We start from the raw sequence: 19,015 nt of genomic DNA, 5'->3' as shown, positions 1-19,015 counted from the left end.
AGGTTATATGATTTCTATTGGTACATGTTTAAATTCTCTCTTCCTTACTTTGCTATCTCCAATCTGCTATTAAGCTCATTCAGTGGATTTTTCATTCCGGAATTTCTATTTTACTGTTTTTTATAATTTTCATTTCTTTGCTGAGAGTTCTCATCTGTTAATTCATTATGACTATATTTTCTTTTCACAATACTATAATAGCAGTTTTAAAATTATTATTTGCCAATTCTAACATTTGTATCACCTTGGAGTAATGCTTACTGACTATATTTTGTCTTGATAATGAATTATATCTCCTGTGCACTTTCATGCCTACTAGTCTGATTTTATCCTGGATATTCTGGATGACATAATATGGAAGCTCTGCAGTCCATTCTCTCCCTTTGAAAAGTGCTGAGTTTTAGCTTTAGCGGGCCATTAACTTGATTATACTAAAACTAAACTGTCTTCTGTAAGGTGGGCAGCAGCTAAAATATCTGCTCAAGCATTTTAGGCTTCCTGTTGCTCAGGTGTTTTAGGCTTACATGGAGCCTAACTCCTTTTATGAGAATTTCTGGGATCAGGCCAAGATTTGCTAAGAGTTTATAGGCAGATTTGGGGCAATCTCTTTTACGTGACTTCCCCTGCCCGCTAGGATTTCCCCTTCACTTTCCAGCCACAGAGCATGGCTCAAATTCCACCTTCTGAGTTTTCAAGTCAGTATAACTGCAGTGTTAGGTGTGAGATTTAGTAGCTCCAGACCATATGGACTGGGTACTGGTTTCAGGAGAAAAGCCATAATCCAAATCTCACCCAGTACAGTCTCTTTCTCTCAAATATCAGTTCCTCTCCATTTCTACTTGCTTTGGTGGCATTCCCATGCCTTCAAATAGTGGGGTTTTGTCTGGGCACTGTGGCTCATGCCTGTAATCTCAGCACTTTAAGAGGAAGCAGCAGGCAGCCGGCATAGGCAATATGGTAAAACCCTGTCTCTACTAAACATACAAAAAATTAGTCAGGTACGGTGGCACATGCCTGCAGTCCCAGCTGCTCAGGAGGCTGAGGTGAGAGAGCTGCCTGAGCCCGGAGGTTAAGGTTGCAATTGTGCCCCTGTACTCCAGCCTGGGCAACAGAGTGAGACCCTGTTTCAAATAAATAAATAACTAAAATTTAAAAATGAGAGGTTTTATATTTTGGTCAGTTTATAATTGTTATAAACTCAAGAGTTAATTAAAAAATGAGACATTTTATATTTTGGTCAGTTTATAATTGTTATAAACTCAAGAGTTAATTGATACAAAGCTATCCTACCATTGATGTTTTATTTTTTGAAAGATATTTGAAAAAGTTCCTGTTTTTCTTCTTAGATTATCACTAACCCTTAATTTAGTAGGTTATTTCAGTGCATTTGTAGGTTGTCTTTTTTAAAAACTTGAAACAAAAGAATTGTAACTTAAACATCTCTGATTATTGGCTATGCCTGCAGCTATATCAAAATTCAAATGTTTCACTGGCATATTCTCAAATAGTACTGTATGCATCAGAAGCCTGGTTTCAGAGAGTGAGGGACTGTATTCCTCAGAATACTACACAGCACAAGCACACAGTTTAGAATTCTGGAACTCACAAATTTTCTAGTATTTTATCACTATGAAGGAAAACATCCTGTATGAAATGACAAGAAAAGCTGTGACAATAAACTAGTGACTACCCAGAAGATTATAATAATCCTTTCAAAATTGAATTTTAAAGAGGTAAGCTTAGAAAAACACAACTAATTTTTATTAATGATCATTTAGATAAACTTTACTTATTCTAACCATACTTAAAAGCAATAAAACTTTTTGACGATAAATCCACTATCATGGAATCTATAATTCTGTAAAAAATGTGACATAGATAGGTTTGCCTGGTCCACAAAACTATGTGGGATGATAGTCATTACCATACACATTAAGACCCTTTACTGCTCCTGGCATGTGTATGCTGCTACATACAAATGTAGCTATTTGTATAGGTTCATTAAGAATATGTCCTCCCAGTCGGACACGGTGGCTCACTCCTGTAACTCCAGTACTTTGGGAGGTGGGGCAGGTGGATCGCTTGAGCTCAGGAGTTTCAGAACAGCTTGGACAACATGATGAAACCCTGTCTCTACAAACAACAGATGGGCGTGGGGGTTTGTGCCTGTGCTCCTAGGTACTCTGGAGGCTGAGGTAGAAGGATGGCTTGAGCTTTGGAGGTAGAGGTTGTAGTGAGCCAAACTGGTGCCATTGCACTCCAGCCTGGATGACAGAGCAAGACCCTATCTCAAAAACAAAAACAAACAAACAAAAAAGAATAGAATATATCCACCTTCCCTACTCGTACATAATTGAATAAACCTTTTTTTTTTTTTAAGATGGAGTCTCACTCTGTCACCCAGGCTGCAGTACAGTGGCGTGATCTCAGCCCACTGCAACCTCTGCCTCCCAGGTTCAAGTGATTCTCATGTCTCAGCCTCCCAAGTATCTAGGATTACAGGCACGTAACAACACATTCAGTTAATTTTTGTATGTTTAGTAGAGATGGGATTTCACCATGTTGGCCAGGCTGGTCTTGAACTCCTGACCTCAGGTTATCTTCTTGCCTCAGCCTCCCAAAGTGCTGGGATTACAGGCATGAGCCACCATGCCTGGTCATGAATAAACCTAATTTCTAACATGCTGTTCCCAAAGTGTCACATTTAGAGATAAATTTAGTTTGACATTGCATTCTTGGGATTAAATCCCCTTTCCATGAAATTTTTGCATTTGCATTCTTGGGATTAAATCCCCTATGTATAAAATCCTATTAAGGTACTAATGTTACACTTCATAAATGTTAGAAATGCACAGAATACCTCCCCTCCCCCGGATACTTGTCTGGTATCTACTCTGTGACCAACAGAACCTCAATTTTTTAGGCAGTATGGAATACAATTTTCTAGTAGGACAAGAATCTGACCGGGAAAAAGGGTCCTCAAGAAAATAGGGATACCACAGTTACAAGTACTAGAGGCAAAATCTAATAGCAATAAGTTAGATACTCTCTGAGTTCTGGCCTTGGAGTAGACAAGCTGAGAGAAAAGTACTATAAAAAGTATTTCTAGTGTGAAAGAAGCAATAATAAAAAAAAACATAACTTCAAGGATTTTACAAAGCTTCCACAAAGATGTTAACTCATTGGCCTTACTGGTTGTGCAATATCATATGGCAGTGTATGGGCTGATCACACAACAAGATCCTTTAAGTGGATTACTAAACACTTCTTGTGGTGCCTTTTAAAAGAAAGCATGCAAAGTAGAACAGAACACAGAAATAAAGAAGCCCAGGTCCATAAACAATATAAAGTAGATAACGATGAAACTATGTTAGTTTAGGTTATGCTTTGAAATCTGCCCTGGCATAGAAAACCAGTTCAAAGTATTATCCACGTTTATATAAACAGTGCTTGTAATTGACTCTGGATATAAAGTATAACTAAAGAAACCTAAAAAGTTAATGAGTAGGTAACAAATTCAACGACCCTAATGCAAAAATGGAATGGGATAGATAGACTTTTCCTTGACTAAGACAGACCTGCAAAGACTAAGTTGAGTGACTATTAAAAAAAAAAGTTTCAAACTTGATCAGGAACAGAATCTACTTGCAAATCAGAATTGACAATCTCCTTCTATGAAAAAACAAACATTCCTAATGAAACGATTAAGCAGTTTTCTGATGAAGTTTAATAGGGAAATACTTGTGCTTAGAAACAAGCTACCTAGCCATCCAGTTAATTGTTAGGCGTCAGTGAAGAGTCTAGTGACCTTCAACCCACACTTTTTGTCTAGGTTAACTATATCTGACCATTCACTTTTCTTATCAAATGTCCCTAAGAATGAATGTTTTTTTTTTTTTTTTTTTTTTTTAAGGTGCGGTTTCACCATGATGGCCAGGCTGGTCTTGAACTCCTGACCTCAGGTGATCCACCCACCTCGGCCTCCCAAAGTGCTAGGATTACAGGTGTGAGCCACGGCGCCCGTCCAGAATGAATTTTTGAATCCATCTACCAGAAGCATTTTACGTATAAGACAAATAAAACTTTAAAACATGCCCATAAATTATTTGTCCAAAAGGTTTTTCTAACAGTTTAGTAGTTACTCATTTCCATCCCCTTAAGAATAATTTTACTTTTGCCCTAATTGCACATTGTCTTCCTCCGTTTTACATTTTATTCACATATTCATTCAGCAAATATTTATTAAACCTCTGCTTCATGTTGCACACTCTTCTAAATACTGGAAACGACAATAAAAAATTTAACAAAACAAACACAAACCTAGTATATTTATGTCATTTGCTTAGTTTTCTTCAAGGTACCACCCTGTACTTTCCTTAAATGAATTTAATTGCTTATTTTTGATTATTTCTTTTCCCTTTTATATTTTTAAATGTTTTTTGCCAAACCCATTTCAAATTCTCACTTTAACACCAAGGCACTCTATCCACCACAAAGTCACTTATGTAAGCATCACCTGCATTGTTTTCTATCATGCCATTCAGATCCTCAGATAAAATTTTAAAACACTTAACTCTGATCCAAACCCTGGACATACCTCCAGCTGCTACTTCCCCAGCTGATAATCACTTTTTGTCACAGTTATCCACACAGCAGTGCACTAACTAGAAAGTTATGTGTGCTGGACAGTATCTCCGAACTTTACTGATAAGCACATTATAATGAACCTTGCTAATGTCAAGAGAGATAATATGAATTAGCCTGACGATGTTTTGCTAATGAAGTCATTCTCACAGTTACTTAATTCTCTACAGTATTTTCCCAGGAGTTAGATTTATAGGTTATATCTTTCATATTAAAAAGATACTTAAACCAGTTTCTAGTTTTCATAAATCTCTAAGACATTTGAAAGGCTAATTAGCAATTTTTGTTGATTTTGATAAGTTCTTAAAATACATAAGGAGAACTCACAAGATGCATGAGTTTTCATAGTTTTAGTGTATTTAATGACTTTTATCTAGGATTTACATTGATGTTTTAAATCATGTTTTATATGCTTGCTCCTAATTTATAATTATTTATATTTTTTTGCCTGCTTTTCAATCACATATAGAAATATTGATATATCTCTTAATATCCCTATTAAGAAGTATGACTTCTAAGTATACTTTCAAATTTCATCATCAGAAACTAAAATAATAGAAAAGACAATGGATATACTCCAAATAGTAGGTAAGAAATGTTACTGTAAATTATGTCATTAAATATTTATAACATGACTATTTCTTAAGCAGCTATGCCCCAAACACTTTGCAAGTGCTGTAGATACAGCAGTATACAAGACAGATATGGTCTCTGTCCTTGTAGCAGTTTTAGTGTAGCTCCAAAAATCAAGCAGGGAATTGAAAAACAAACATATTTCTGGAGGTTTGAGGGAAAAGGAAAAGAATATGATTTAAATAAAAGATGGAGGAGATGAAGGATGAGTTGTTTTGGGGGACGGGAACATGTCAGGGCATGACAGGCTCCAGATGCAGAAGGCAGCCAACATATAAAGGAGACAAGCTCCTCTAGTCCTTGCAGCTGCCATGATAGGCTCATGCTACCTAAAGAAACTGAGCAAGGCACGAAACATGAGAAAGCCACGAATTTCTTCAGAGGCCCTCTCCTGCCCCCAAATCTAATTGTTGTGAACTGAAATCTCATAGCTATAGAACACAGTGTTTCATAATTATAAATAAGTTGGGCACAGTGGTTCACGCCTATAATCCCAGCACTTTGGGAGGCCAAGGAGGGCGGATAACAATGTCAAGAGATAGAGACCATCCTGGCCAACATGGTGAAACCCCATCTCTACTAAAAATACAAACAAATTAGCTGGGCGTGGTAGCATGTGCCTGTAGTTCCAGCGACTTGGGAGGCTGAAGCAGGAGAATCACTTGAACCTGGGAGGCAGAGGTTGTAGTGAGCTGAGATCGCACCACTGCACTCCAGCCTGGCAACAGAGTAAGACTCCATCTCAAAAAAAAAATCCAAAAATTTATGTATAAGTAGTTTAAAACATATTCTCTAATAGAGACAAACTAATTTATACTTATATACAATTGATCAGTCAAAAGAATTAATGGCTAATGCCACAGCATTCCAGCATAATAGAAATGTATAAAGGATGTTGAAAGTCTGAAGTTTGGGGAGGGCTTCCCATCCTGGAAACAAAAGGATGCAGGTAGAGGAGGCTTTGGGAGACAACTTTATGATTTAATAATTTTGCCAATGTGAAATTGGGACTAAAAGCCTGACATTTTTACATATGAATTTCAGTTGAAGGGTCAATAAAGTAGCCTTTATTTATAGATGCAAAAAAAAGTAATTAATTTCAGAGGATGTGTAAATTAAGGTATTGTATTATATTCATACAAAAATATATAGATACGTTGACTATTTTTCATGTTCTTAAGTTTTATATGGCTCTTTTGTGATTTTAAAAATCATATAGAACCATGTTACACCATGTATTCTCAATTCGGAGGACCATCTTGCCCCTAGCAAAAACTGGTTGATGGGAAGGCGGGGTAACAAAACTTTTTAATAATGTGGTCATGGAAGAGTCACAGTACAAAAACAGATAGAGTATATCTGTGTTTTTACAACTTATCGACAAAAGGTTCACAGACTGAGGTTAATAATCAATAAAAGGTTGAGAAATGAAATTAGCTCCACTATGTTCTCTCTAGCGTTTCTAGCCCTTGGGTAGTTTTTTTGTTTCAGACAAACTAACTTCCTTCTTGTTTTCCCTTCACAACCTCTTTAGGTATGGAAAGAGCTTTTATTCTTCTGAGTCCTTAGAATGGTTCTTTAAAGAACATATAGCTCTCCTGAACGACTCAAAATACTCTGGGCATCTGGAACATTTTCAGTTACTTCCCTAAGCTTTAACATATTTTTCTTAAAATTGATTTTTGAATGTTGCCAATTCTTCCTTTTCTTTTCTGAACTGTATTTTTTGAACCCATATCACCTTGTCTCTATCAATTGACATTCGGTTAGATACACCTTAGACTATAGAGCCCTATTTTAAAAGAACACCCATCCAATACCGGAAGATGGTCCTAAATTCACTCCTCAAATTTGTGATGATAAGTTATACTCCTAAATAGACAGTCTAGGGTTTGTTATTGTTGTTGTTGCTGCTTGTTTTACGCCTGATATTGGAAAAGAGCTTAGTCCTTCTCTATCTTGTAATCATTAGGAATATATTCCTGCCAAACTATGTATTTCAAACAACGCTCTGAGATTACACTCTTGTTCTGTGTTGGCCCTGGAGCAAGTGTCCGAGGCAACATTAGTTTCTCTTTCTGGCCTATCTTGACCCCACAGTTACTTTCCTATTTTAATAGTCCAAGAATGACCAATATCTAACAGGCCTCAGTCATGAAGTATTATAGTTATCCTTAATTTGTTTTACCTCTTCCTTTTTATTTTCTACCCCTCATATTTGGGGTGAGAGTGGGTCTTTGTGCTAATTTTCTCTCTGAAGGTCACTTCAGAGAGGCTGGTTGCAGCCTCCACATTGTGCCATGATTAGTTTTACCTTCAGTGGAAGCGGTCTGAAATCCTCCTGCTCATTACTTCAATCTCCTGTTTGAGGTGGCTGTTCCTTCCTCTCAAGTAAATCCTATTCTTAATTAAAGCAATACATTTGGACCATTAGCCATCTAAACTATCAAACTACTCAAATACTGTTGACATGCTCGATATATTTGCAACATAATGAGGTTATTATATCACCATGGAAGCAATTTATTAACAAAACATAGCTATCTTACATGGTACTTAACGCTCAAGGCTTTGTTGAAGAATGATAGCCTTCCAGTAAGTGTAAGACCAGTTAAATTAGTGGAGAAGCCTGGGATTCGCAAGTCTCAAGGTAACAAGGATGGTGCCACTAACAATTTGGATCTCTTTCCTAATTATGGTAAAAATCTCAGAATATCTGATTTGTCTCTCATTCAGGAAATAGAAACCATCCATATATTATCCCAAGCAAATAGTATAAAGAAATATTTTTAAAAATCCCTGGCCTCTAAGAGTTTATAGTCTTTCAAATATATTACCTGGAAAAATAACAATTAAAAAAAATTTAAGAAGCATTAGTGGTGGGGTGGGCGTGGTGGCTCATGCCTATTATCCCAGAACTTTGGGAGGGGTATGTGTTGTCTGAATTATAAGTGAACTGACAAAGGATCCGGAGGAAAACATGCAGGCTTATGAAGGAAAAGCTTTTAGCTGAGCCTTACAGGAGATGCAAAATTTCAGCTGGTGAAGGCTTGGTCCAGGGTGAGGTGTGTGGTGGGGAGAGACTGGCATTGTCATGGTACCCTGAGTGACATACAAGGCTAAGAGGTTAGGAGAGGCACAAAACAGGAAAGTATGTTTGCCAAAACTACAAATTCCAACCCACTGACATATTGTTAGTAAAGTTAAAAGACTAAGAGCAAAGGAAAAACTACAGAATATGAGTAGATGTTTCTGACTCAAGACAACAAAAAAGGATGTGATTCAAAAGTTAAAGATGCAAAGAACCATATTAGACCTTTGTGTAATTATATAAAGAGTGAATCACTGATAGCAATGACTGATTACTACATGCACGTAAAATATACATGAAGTGAAATACAGCAGAAATTTCTACTAGGGCTAGGATATACTAGTGTTAATCCTTACTGAGCACTGACTAGGTAACAGGAGCTGTCCTTTACATGCACTATTACAAGTAATCCACACAGTGATCCAGCTAGGCAGGCTTTATTAACCCCATTATACAAGAGGAAGCCAGGGTTCAAAGAAGTTAAATAACCTGAGCTCATTTGCACTCCTACTGTGCAGCGGAGTCTGAATTTGATAGCAGCTGTTTCTGGAGGCCATTCTCTTTACCCCATGCCAAACCAGAATGATGTATATTTCAAATGGAATTCAAGTGGATTCAAGGATACCTCTATGGTAATGTAACCGTCATTAGTTGTAATATGCTTTCATGAGTGATCTGGAACTGGAGATATAGCCAACACTCCATAAATGAGGTATAAAATCTTGGGAGTGTGTTACTGCCCATGAGACCATCATTGGCATGTTAGTGATAACAGCTGATGGGCAGGAGTAAATTGTCCATAAGGTTAAGCTCTGGATCAGTCATTTGATAGAAATCAGTGGCAAGAACATGTATTTTAGAAACAGATGGCCTTGATTCAAAAATTGGAATTCTGTTATGTACTAGTTATATGGAAAACCCTGGACAGATGACTTTACAATCTGTTTCCTCATATAGTCATTATGGCAAGTTAACAATAAATTTATACAGAAAAAAAGAATTAGCTTTGGATAATGAAAAAGGTATATCATTAAGACTAAGGAGGCTGATTTCATTCAGGCACTAACTTAGCTGTATAGTCTTTGGCAAGTCAGGAACTCTAAACTTCCCTCTTCTGTAAAATATGGATGGCACCATCTACCTTAGGGGTTTGTTGCAAGAACCTGAAATAATTTCTGTTAGTTATTTAGTATGCAGCTAGACTATGTTATAGGAATGTATCATATTAAATCATTAACATATTTCTTGGAAAAATAAGTATAGTTTCTCCCTCACTTCATTTTAAACTTGGGCTCACGCTATTATAATGTTATAAGTGAATATAACTTAAGAAAATTATAGACTATTTTTTGTTTGTTTGTTTTTTTGAGACGGAGTTTCGCTCTTGTTACCCAGGCTGGAGTGCAATGGTACAATCTCGGCTCACTGCAACCTCCGCCTCCTGGGTTCAAGCAATTATCCTGCCTCAGCCAACCGAGTAGCTGGGACTACAGGAATGCGCCACCATGCCCAGCTAATTTTTGTACTTTTAGTAGAGACAGGGTTTCACCATGTTGACCAGGATGGTCTCGATCTCTTGACCTTGTGATCCACCCGCCTCAGCCTCCCAAAGTGCTGGGATTATAGGCGTGAGCCACCACGCCCGGCCAGAAAACTATAGACTATTCAAAAATCATAACAATTTGGTAAGAATTGAACACTTGGGAATTAAACATATTTCTAACTTTGTATTGTTTTTAAAAGATAAACTTCATGGAAATAAAGTGCAACATTTTCATTTATCTTACAGCTCCTAATGCATTATTTTCACTAAAAGCATTCCCTTTTAAAAACACATTTCATTAAAGTTCTTACTCAGAAATAATAGATTAGTACTATTAATAAAGGCTTTGATGATTTTATTAATAAGAAAATTGTTAAATATGCTTGGTATCTCTGATACAATTGTTGGGTTGATGAGCCCTATCTGTGGCCAATCTATTATGTGAACCATGGAAAACACTCATCTTTGCAAAACTGCCCTACATCCCCCTCAAAGGAAACAAACTGACCCCAAGACAGAATTTCAGTTAATCACCTCCAGAGTAAAGCAAATCAGTTATACCCTTGGCCTTCCCTATTTAAGCAAGTCACAAGAAATACAACTATCACAGACTAGAGCTGTATAAATTTAATATATCTTTGTTCACACACTCAACACATTGTTTATGAATCTGAGCAAGTTTTGTGTAGTTCTGATTACGTTTTGGGTTTTCAACAAATTATTTTAACATAAACAGAATGTATACATGTATAAAACTGATTGGCGAATTTGCGGCGTTGTGCTAACCAAGAGGACTACTCCACTTTTACTCCTTTTTCATCTAAATGGCATCTTAATGACCTGCCCACGCTGAAGCCCCCCACGCTTTGAGAAACCACCACGTACCTGCCCGGAAACGTGACTGTTGGTTAAGGCTACATTTCTCACCTTACCGCGAAAGAAGTATGTGACTTAAATAGGGCTGCGATTTCCTTTACCTATTCCTTCCCTCAAAGGCTGTTTTAAATGGAGGTAATTGAAGCCTCCTCGTGCCAAAAGCCGGGACTCCCACAAAGACGGATTGGTTCTTATTTTTTACTTTAAGGAGGATGGGAACCTGAAAATGTTTCCTAACGTTTGCTGGGTTTTTAGCATGCTTAAGGAATTTGAAACCAAGGGAAGTTTAGCCCTAACACTATGAAATATCCGCATCAGGATGCGGGCTAGGTGTCCAGCTGTTGCAAAACTACGGAGGGTGCGAGGTTTGGAAGAAAGTGTTTGGACTCTGCTGTATACGGGTCAGGCGTGGGGGGTTGGGGTGGGGAGGGAATAATTGGCTGAGGGAGAAAAGAAAGGCATTCGCGTCCGCAGAACACATCCTAAGGCTCCTGAGTTGCTAACTCCATCCCTAATCATCCCGTTGGTAGGAATCGGCTGGAAAGGGAAAAATCAGCAAGCCTCGGTGTGGGATGAAGGCAGCGGTTTTGGTCTCAATCGCTGGCCTACACACCTGGGTTCTGGGGCCCGCCGGATCGAGCTAAACCCCCTCCCCTCCGGTCCTGCAGGTGAGCACACGGTGCTCTCTCGTTTCTTCCAGAGACCTTCAAATTCCTCTCCCTCCCCAAAAGTCCTAACTTCCAGGGTTCGGAGGTGGCAGCGGTGTGAGAGACCGGAAAGGACAGGCCCCGGGGTCTCAGGGATTTTCGAGGTAGGAAAGAACGACGATCGCCCCGGCCACGGATACATTTTTCTCTCGCAAACCGCCCCTCGCCTCCGTGCCCAGTCCGCAGGACCTGGCGCGGCCGCGCGGTGCTGGGCTCCAGGCTGGGGTCCTCGCGCGGCCCCCGGGGCTGGCGTGGATTGGGTGGGGTGGGGGTTGGCGGGCTCCTGAGCCGCAGCCGCAGATGGTTCTCGGCCCCACAAGCCGGGCGGGCAACCACATTCTGCCTGTCTGAGAGCCGGGAGAAGGCAGGGACGCAAGCAAGCGGGGGCGAGTCCCGGTCCGGCGCGCCCAGAGGACCGAGCGGGTGGCCCTCTGCGGGCTGCCGCTCTCCATCCCTCCGCGGATCCCCCGCCCTTACCTCTGGGCGCGAGGGTGCCGGCTGGAGAGGGTGCTGGGGAGCGACGAGCTGCCCGGGAGTCGGGCTCAGCAGCTGCCAGCGACGGCTGGGTCGCCCGCGGGGCCGCTGCTCATGGCTTGTCGCGCCCGAGCACTGCGGCCGCGGCCACGGCAGCGCCCTCCTCCTCGTCCTCTTCGCGGGCTTCCAGCCGGGACGCAGCTAACGCCCCAGCCCCGCAAGCCCTCCTCCCCTCCGCCTCCCCGGCCGCGGACGGAGCCGCCTCCAGCACCGCCCCACGCGCAGCCGGGCCAGCGGCAGCCAGCGCCGCCCAGCGCCCGGCCCCGGGGTCGCCGCCGCCCTCCGAGCCGGCTCCGCGGTGCCAGCCCCGCTGTGACGCAGGCCACGGTGCCCGGGAACTTCCTCCCCTGTAGAGACCACCCCGCACCCAGGACCCGCCAGCGAGGGCTGCCGCCAGCCGCCAGGGGCTTTCTCCGAGACCTGGAGAGAAATCCTCTCTCCGCTTCGCGAGGCGGCCACTCCCTGAGAAGCCCACCTGGCGGGCTCTGCGTGGGGGAGGGGGGATTCGGCTGAGTCTACACCACCTCCACCCCTCATCCCTAACAATGCACGGAAAACCACAGGCGGCTGTGCGCGCCGCGTCGGCTCAGCCACCGCGGCTCCTCCCCTGGGTAAGTTAGAGGGGAGCGCCACCACTAAAAATAGCCCTTCTGAGAACTCCTCCGAAGGCCAGGGTCAGGATGAAGGTAACCCCTCCACGTGAGAAGCGAAGGCCGCCTCGGAGAAAGGGTGGGGAGGGGACGGCGGGGTACACTGAGGAAGGTGGAGAAGGAGAAAAGCAAAACCCAGTGTCCTTGGATCATGAAGCCCTTGAGCTCCTTGACAACCGAGTCTCCTTTCAGGCCGGAATCCCCAACTACACCGCCCCTGCAAGACGGGCTAAGCGGCAGATTCCAGGGAGACTCAGTTGGAATGCCCTGCCTACAGCTCCCGCATAAAGGAGTTGACGGTGCACACAAAACCACCTGTTGTTTAACGAGTATGGGGGAGGGGTTTCCCTCATTGATCTGAATCGTGCTTTTCTTCTCCCTATTTTCCCACCCAATTTCAGGATGAAAAAGCAAACTCTGACGTCTTGAAAGCTGGCAGCTTTCTGTATGGAAAACCTCTGCCAGTGAAAAAAAATGTGCAGACAAGATTACTAAGTAACACAATATTCTGGGAATGCCTTATCAATACCAGCTATTTGAAGAGCACCCAAAGTCAAACTAGCCCTGGCAGTCTGGAAAAGACAGACGTATGTGAGTAGAGAAACATAGACAACTAGTCGCTGGCCACTTGGCCTGTTTTCATACTACAAGCCTTCAGAAAGCAGTTACCGCCTTTTACCATGTTCTATTTCTAAACATAAATGAAAAGGACGTTTGTTCAAAAGATGTTCTCTTGGGCTTTACATTGCTTTCCCCTGCTCACTCAACAAAATCCTACCCTTTTCTCCAATTCCAGTGCTGCTGTTGGATGTCCTTCCCAGAAGACAGCCTTAACCCTCTTAGGCCTTAAGAGCTGAATCTAACACCAGTCTTAATTAATCTAGAACAAGACAAAAATTTAGGTCGGGACATACCTTCTAGTCAGCAGATAGATAAATTCCTAGAGAGTGAGAAAAAGGCAAAGCCTAACTTTAGCAGTTTGCTTAAAATAAATAAATAAAATAAAATTCAAGTACCTTGTAAGTCACCAGGGTAGATGCAGCAATATTCTCTGAAGTAGCTTTACCTTACCTGAGGCAGGTACCAAGGTCACAACCCTCCTGTGGAGGGCCTTATTCTGCAAGAGCTCTCTAATACACTTCTGTGTACCATTGGCACCTGACCACAAGCTTAGGCATCCCTGAAATGCTTCCTTGCTACCCAGTGTCAAGGAACCATTGAACCTTAAACTTTGTACTTAGGTGAACCAGGATTAAATCTCTGCTCTTCCAGTTTAAACTTAGGAAATGTACTGTTCTTTATCTGCACCCCCATCCCTTTATCATCAGTATAGGTACAGGACTACAGGGTGCTGTGAGAATTAGCTAACATGCTCAAAGCACCCAGAACAGTGCCAGGCACTTTATAAGTACTCAATAAATGAGAGCTACTATCGTACTTACTACTCTTCATTGAAAGCAAAAGAACCAGGAATAGCAAAAGGTTTGGAAATCTGGGATCTGAATCCCCTGCAAGTTGAGTCCACCCCAGGTTGCTTTATTGCAATACTTTTGGCTAATTCTAATAGGATCAGCTGGGTAGTTCTTCAGGTGTAGGTCAGTGATTCACATGTACATTAATGCTTCGAAGATACTAATCTAAAAACTGCTATGCTACACTATTTAATTCAACTTTTCTTATTTTGTAGCATGTAAACCTTAAATCTAGTCATCTCACCTCAGTCTACCTAATTCACATCAACACCCACATGTATCAAGCTCTCTGTAAAGAAGGGGGCGAATTAGCAATCAGTCAACTTAAGTGAGGGTCTTAAAGAAGTACAAGGCTTATTCTCTGACTTCAGGGTGTTTATAGTTCATGGGAGAGGGAATCAGGCATACACATGAACCAGAATAAATCATTTTGAACCAAATGTGCTTGAAGTTCAGCACATCTCCAGAAGGGAGAGGGCACTGTAAGTTAGATAAACTGGGTATACAGTCTCTGTCTTGACCTTTCACTTTATCCCCAATCTTTAGGCTACATTTTGACATTCTAGCTGGACTTCCAGAGTGAGTAGTTCTCACACTAAAGACCCTGCATAATTACAAGTTAACCATGTACAGGTTGGTGAAAGGGAGCAGAAGTAGATCTTTCTGGGCTGTGCAGAGTCATGGTAAGGGATTTGGAATGAAATAGGTCTGGGCTTAAATTTTGCTTTGCTAGCTATGAACTTCAGTTTCCTCATCTGTCTATTGGAATATAGCTACTTTTTAGGGTTGTGGTGAGACTTAGAATATCTGTAACCCCTCTAGTGGGTTGTATGGAAACAGCAATTATGTTACATTGTTTTGTTGTTAGCTGCAAAAAAACACAGGCTGGGCTGAGCTGTTCTTTGAAGGCATAATTAATTAATTATTATTATTACTTTTTTTCTGAGACAAAGTCTCACTCTGTCACTGCACTCTGAGTGGAGTGCAGTGGCCCGATCTCCACTCGCTGCAACATCTGCCTCCTGGGTTCAAGCGACTCTCCAGCCTCAGCCTCCTAAGTAGCTGGGATTATAGGCCCCTGCCACCACACCCAGCTAATTTTTAAAATTTTAAAAATAGAGATGGGTTTTTGCCATGTTAGCCAGGCTGCTCTCAAACTCCTGACCTCAGGTGATCCACCTGCCTTGGCCTTCCAAAGTGCTGGGATTATAGGCATGAGCCACCACGCCCAACCTGAAGGCACAATTTAAGTCAGTGTCTCTATGAAGCTTCCACAGGTTCTAGGCACCTGTAACTCTTCCTTCCTTGTGTGACCACAGCACTTACCATGGTATGCTCCCATTTGTCTCTTTCCATGCCTCTTCACTACAGAGTCTGGGAGCCTTTCCAGGGCAGAGCTGTATCTTGATTCACTTTTATGTCCATTATCAACACCCTGCACACCTGATATTAAATATTGAAAGAATGAATTTTTAAGTGTTTCAATTTCTTGTACTGGTTCTGACTTTCAATATAAGTCTTATTATACTACAAGCTCTAAAACCTGTACCCTTTAGCTCATAAAGAATTCATACTACCCAGCGCGGTGGCTCAAGCCTGTAATCCCAGCACTTTGGGAGGCCGAGGCGGGTGGATCACGAGGTCAAGAGATCAAGACCATCCTGGTCAACATGGTGAAACCCCATCTCTACTAAAAATACAAAACATTAGCTGGGCATGGTGGCGCGTGCCTGTAATCCCAGCTACTGAGGAGGTTGAGGCAGGAGAATTGCCTGAACCCAGGAGGCGGAGGTTGCAGTGAGCCGAGATCGCGCCATTGCACTCCAGCCTGGGTAACGAGAGCGAAACTCCGTCTCAAAAGAAAAAAAAAAAAAAAAGAATTCATACTAAATTTATGTATTATATATATGTATCTACTTAAACCTTGATGTTGTCAATGCTGTTGTCAATGTTGTTCTTTCAGACCAACCTGCTATTCTTGTTTTGTTTTACATTTGATTCCAGTTGATCCTGCCTGGTAAGAATGCAAGTAAAATCTACATTCTAAACTAAAACCACCAGCAGGATTTTACACTGCCTTGTCTATCCACCCTGTGCACATCTGCTCTGAGCTTTGTGAAAAGAAACTGAGCTAAAGGAAAACATTGATGTTTTAAGTTTCAGCTGTTTACACTGTTGCAACCATTAGCACTTTCTGAATTACTGTAATACTTGCAAAATAAATGCTACCTTTAGCAACAGTTTTGAAATCCTTGACTCTATGCATTAAAAATGCTAAGTTGGGGAGAATAAAACCTTCCTTAGAAAATGTCCTTTGTGCAGAAAATTGCCTGAGAGATAATGTTGTCAAATGTGGACTTGACCCTAAAATGGCAGTTGAATTTGTACCAGAGGAGATGGTGGTCTATTGGGGCTAAAAATGGTACCCCTTAAAAGTGAAAGACTAAAAAGCAGCCTCAGAAGCAAAGTCTCTGACTTTCTCCTGCCCTCATGTCTTTCATTCTCTTATTCTCCCTTGAAGCAAGCCATAGAAACTGGATTCCTTCTTCCCTGAAGTGGGGCATATAAACCAGAACCTTTTCCCCAAAACCAGCCTTAAAGCCTAAAAATTTTACTCTAACCTTCTCCTTCCCTTCCTTTTCCCTTTCTTGCTAACTGCTGACTATAAAGAAATTAAGACCCTCATTCCAGGGGGATTCTACCCCATACCTGGGAGGAAGGAATATCATACAGAAAGGCCCAGAAGAATCTGAATAGACAGGCCTTGCTGGGTTTCCCCATTCAGTCTATTAGCTCTGGATCATACCCTTTTTGTCTAATCATATTTTTACACAGCTTTCCATACTTCACTGAACCTAAGCATAAAAACGGGCTGAGAGTAGGTGGCTCATACCTGTAACCTCAGCATTTTGGGAGGCTGAGCTGGAATGTCACTTGATCCCAGAAGTTACAGGTTACAGTGAGCTATGATCATGTCATTGCACTCCAGCCTGAGCTACACAGTGAGACCCTGAATGGAAAATAATATTAAAGGAATAGTTGCCCCTATATCTTTGGGTCTTCATTCGGAAGGCTCCGGAGTGACATAAAACTATGACCAAATAAATTCGTTGTGCTTTTCTGTTGTTAATTTGCCATTGTTAGAGGGTGTCAGCTGTTATGATAGGAAAGGATCGCCCCTTTTTGCTCCCTACAGTACCAAGGGCCTAAAAATAGGATTCTATAAAACTTTAAATCAGATTATTCTAAAACCAACCTTATTTATTTTACCACCCTAAAACAGAATTGTTTGGTTCCACTAACTTGTGAAATTTTTTTGGAAATAGTAAAGAAATAACATTTATGAGGTACGCACTATGTGCTAAATGCAGGTTGAATATCTGTTATCCAAAATGCTTGGGACCAGAAGTGTTTTAGATTTGAGATTTTGAATATTTTCACTATACTTAGTTACCAGGTGAGCATCCCAAATTTAAAAATCTAAAATGCTTCAATGAGAATTTCCTTTAAGCATCATGTCAGTGTTCAGAAAATTTGGAGCACCTCAGATTTAGGATGCTCAATTTGTACTAGCTTTATATGCATTGTCTCATTTATTCACCATAGTTATCTATTACATAGGCGGTATTGTTTTCTCCTATTGACAGACAAGAAAAACAGAGGCCCATTGTAATCCAGTAGCTAGCCAAAGGTCACATGACCAGTGAGAAGAAGAGTTGGGATTTGGGCGAAGGCAAGTCTAATTTCAGGGTTCTTATGCTTGCTTATTATTTAATCCTATAGGAAAGGGGTATTTATTTTTAAATGGAACCCATCAGTTATCTCAGTAAGGTTAATAATGTACTTTTTCAGTATTTCAAAATTGCATTCTTTTGTGCTTTTTCCACTAGTGCACTTGTATGCCATATGTGCCTTCATGAGTTGGCTTGACAGCTTACTCTAATTGAAAAGCACTTTATGACCGAAAGCAAACTTTTTAATGAAAGATCATAATGTGTCTGTGGCTCTGAGTTAAGGCAACATGAACTATACCAGACAGGGAGTCTTGTTCTTAGAATTATTGTTCAGATGGGCCAAGGATAGATAAGTAACTTTCACATGAGAAATATTATCATATTGTGATATAATAAGGAATATATATTTTGGTCTTTGTCTATGGTTCCTAGCTCACAGCTTCTAAAAGTCTTGTAATTTCCTCAGTGATTAGAGCCATAGGATCATTTTTTATTATGTTTGAATTTTGTTTTTAGTTCCTGAAATAGCTCCAAATAAAGATGAAAATGGTGTTTTTTGTTACTCATAGGAAGTGCCCTTCAACCACACCTGGATTTCTGTTAATGAAGCAATTTTTGGAAAGCCCCTAGATAACTGCAGGATGGGAGCTGGTTGCCATGGAAACTTAAACATACGTGTGTGTGTGTGTGTGTGTGTGTGTGTGTGTGTGTGTGTGTGTCTAGACTAGAGGGTTGGAATTTTTAGCCCTACCTGGACCTTTGACCGTTTGGGAGGGATGAGGAACTGGAAACTGACTGAATTACCAATGCTAATGACTTAATCAATCAGGCCTATGTAATGATGCTTCCATAGAAACCCAAAAGGATGGAGTTCAGAGACCTTCCAGGTTGATGAACAAGAACACATTTACCTGCTGAAGGGGTGGGTGTACCCAAAAACTCCACTGGTACAGAAGCTTCTATACTCAGGACCCTTCTGGATCTTACCTTATGTATCTCTTCATCTGGCTATTTATTTGTATCCTTTAATATATCCTTTGTAGGGCCGGGCACGGTGGCTCACGCCTATAATCCTAACACTTTGGGAGGCTGAGGTGGGTGGATCACCTGAGGTCAGGAGTTCAAGACCAG

At 41.1% G+C, this 19,015-nt stretch overlaps 1 protein-coding gene across 2 annotated transcripts in view; it reads right to left on the bottom strand.

Moving 5' to 3' along the window:
* LRRC8C (leucine rich repeat containing 8 VRAC subunit C) overlaps positions 1 to 19,015 on the bottom strand; it is a 110,980-nt gene that overhangs the window by 81,255 nt on the left and 10,710 nt on the right. Inside the window, exon 1 of one of the 2 annotated variants that reach the window (XM_032247824.1) lies at positions 11,972 to 12,225. The exons of the other annotated variant lie outside the window; for it this stretch is intronic. The gene's annotated coding sequence lies outside the window, so the exon portion shown is untranslated. Of the gene's footprint in view, positions 1 to 11,971; positions 12,226 to 19,015 lie in introns of those variants that run through there. 2 annotated transcript variants of the gene reach the window in all.

Source organism: Sapajus apella, unplaced genomic scaffold, assembly GCF_009761245.1.
Source record: "Sapajus apella isolate SASKATOON/1434 unplaced genomic scaffold, GSC_monkey_1.0 scaffold64, whole genome shotgun sequence".
Lineage (NCBI taxonomy): Eukaryota > Metazoa > Chordata > Mammalia > Primates > Cebidae > Sapajus > Sapajus apella.
Note: the sequence above shows the minus strand (reverse complement) of the source record. Positions and strands in the feature narration are given on the sequence as shown.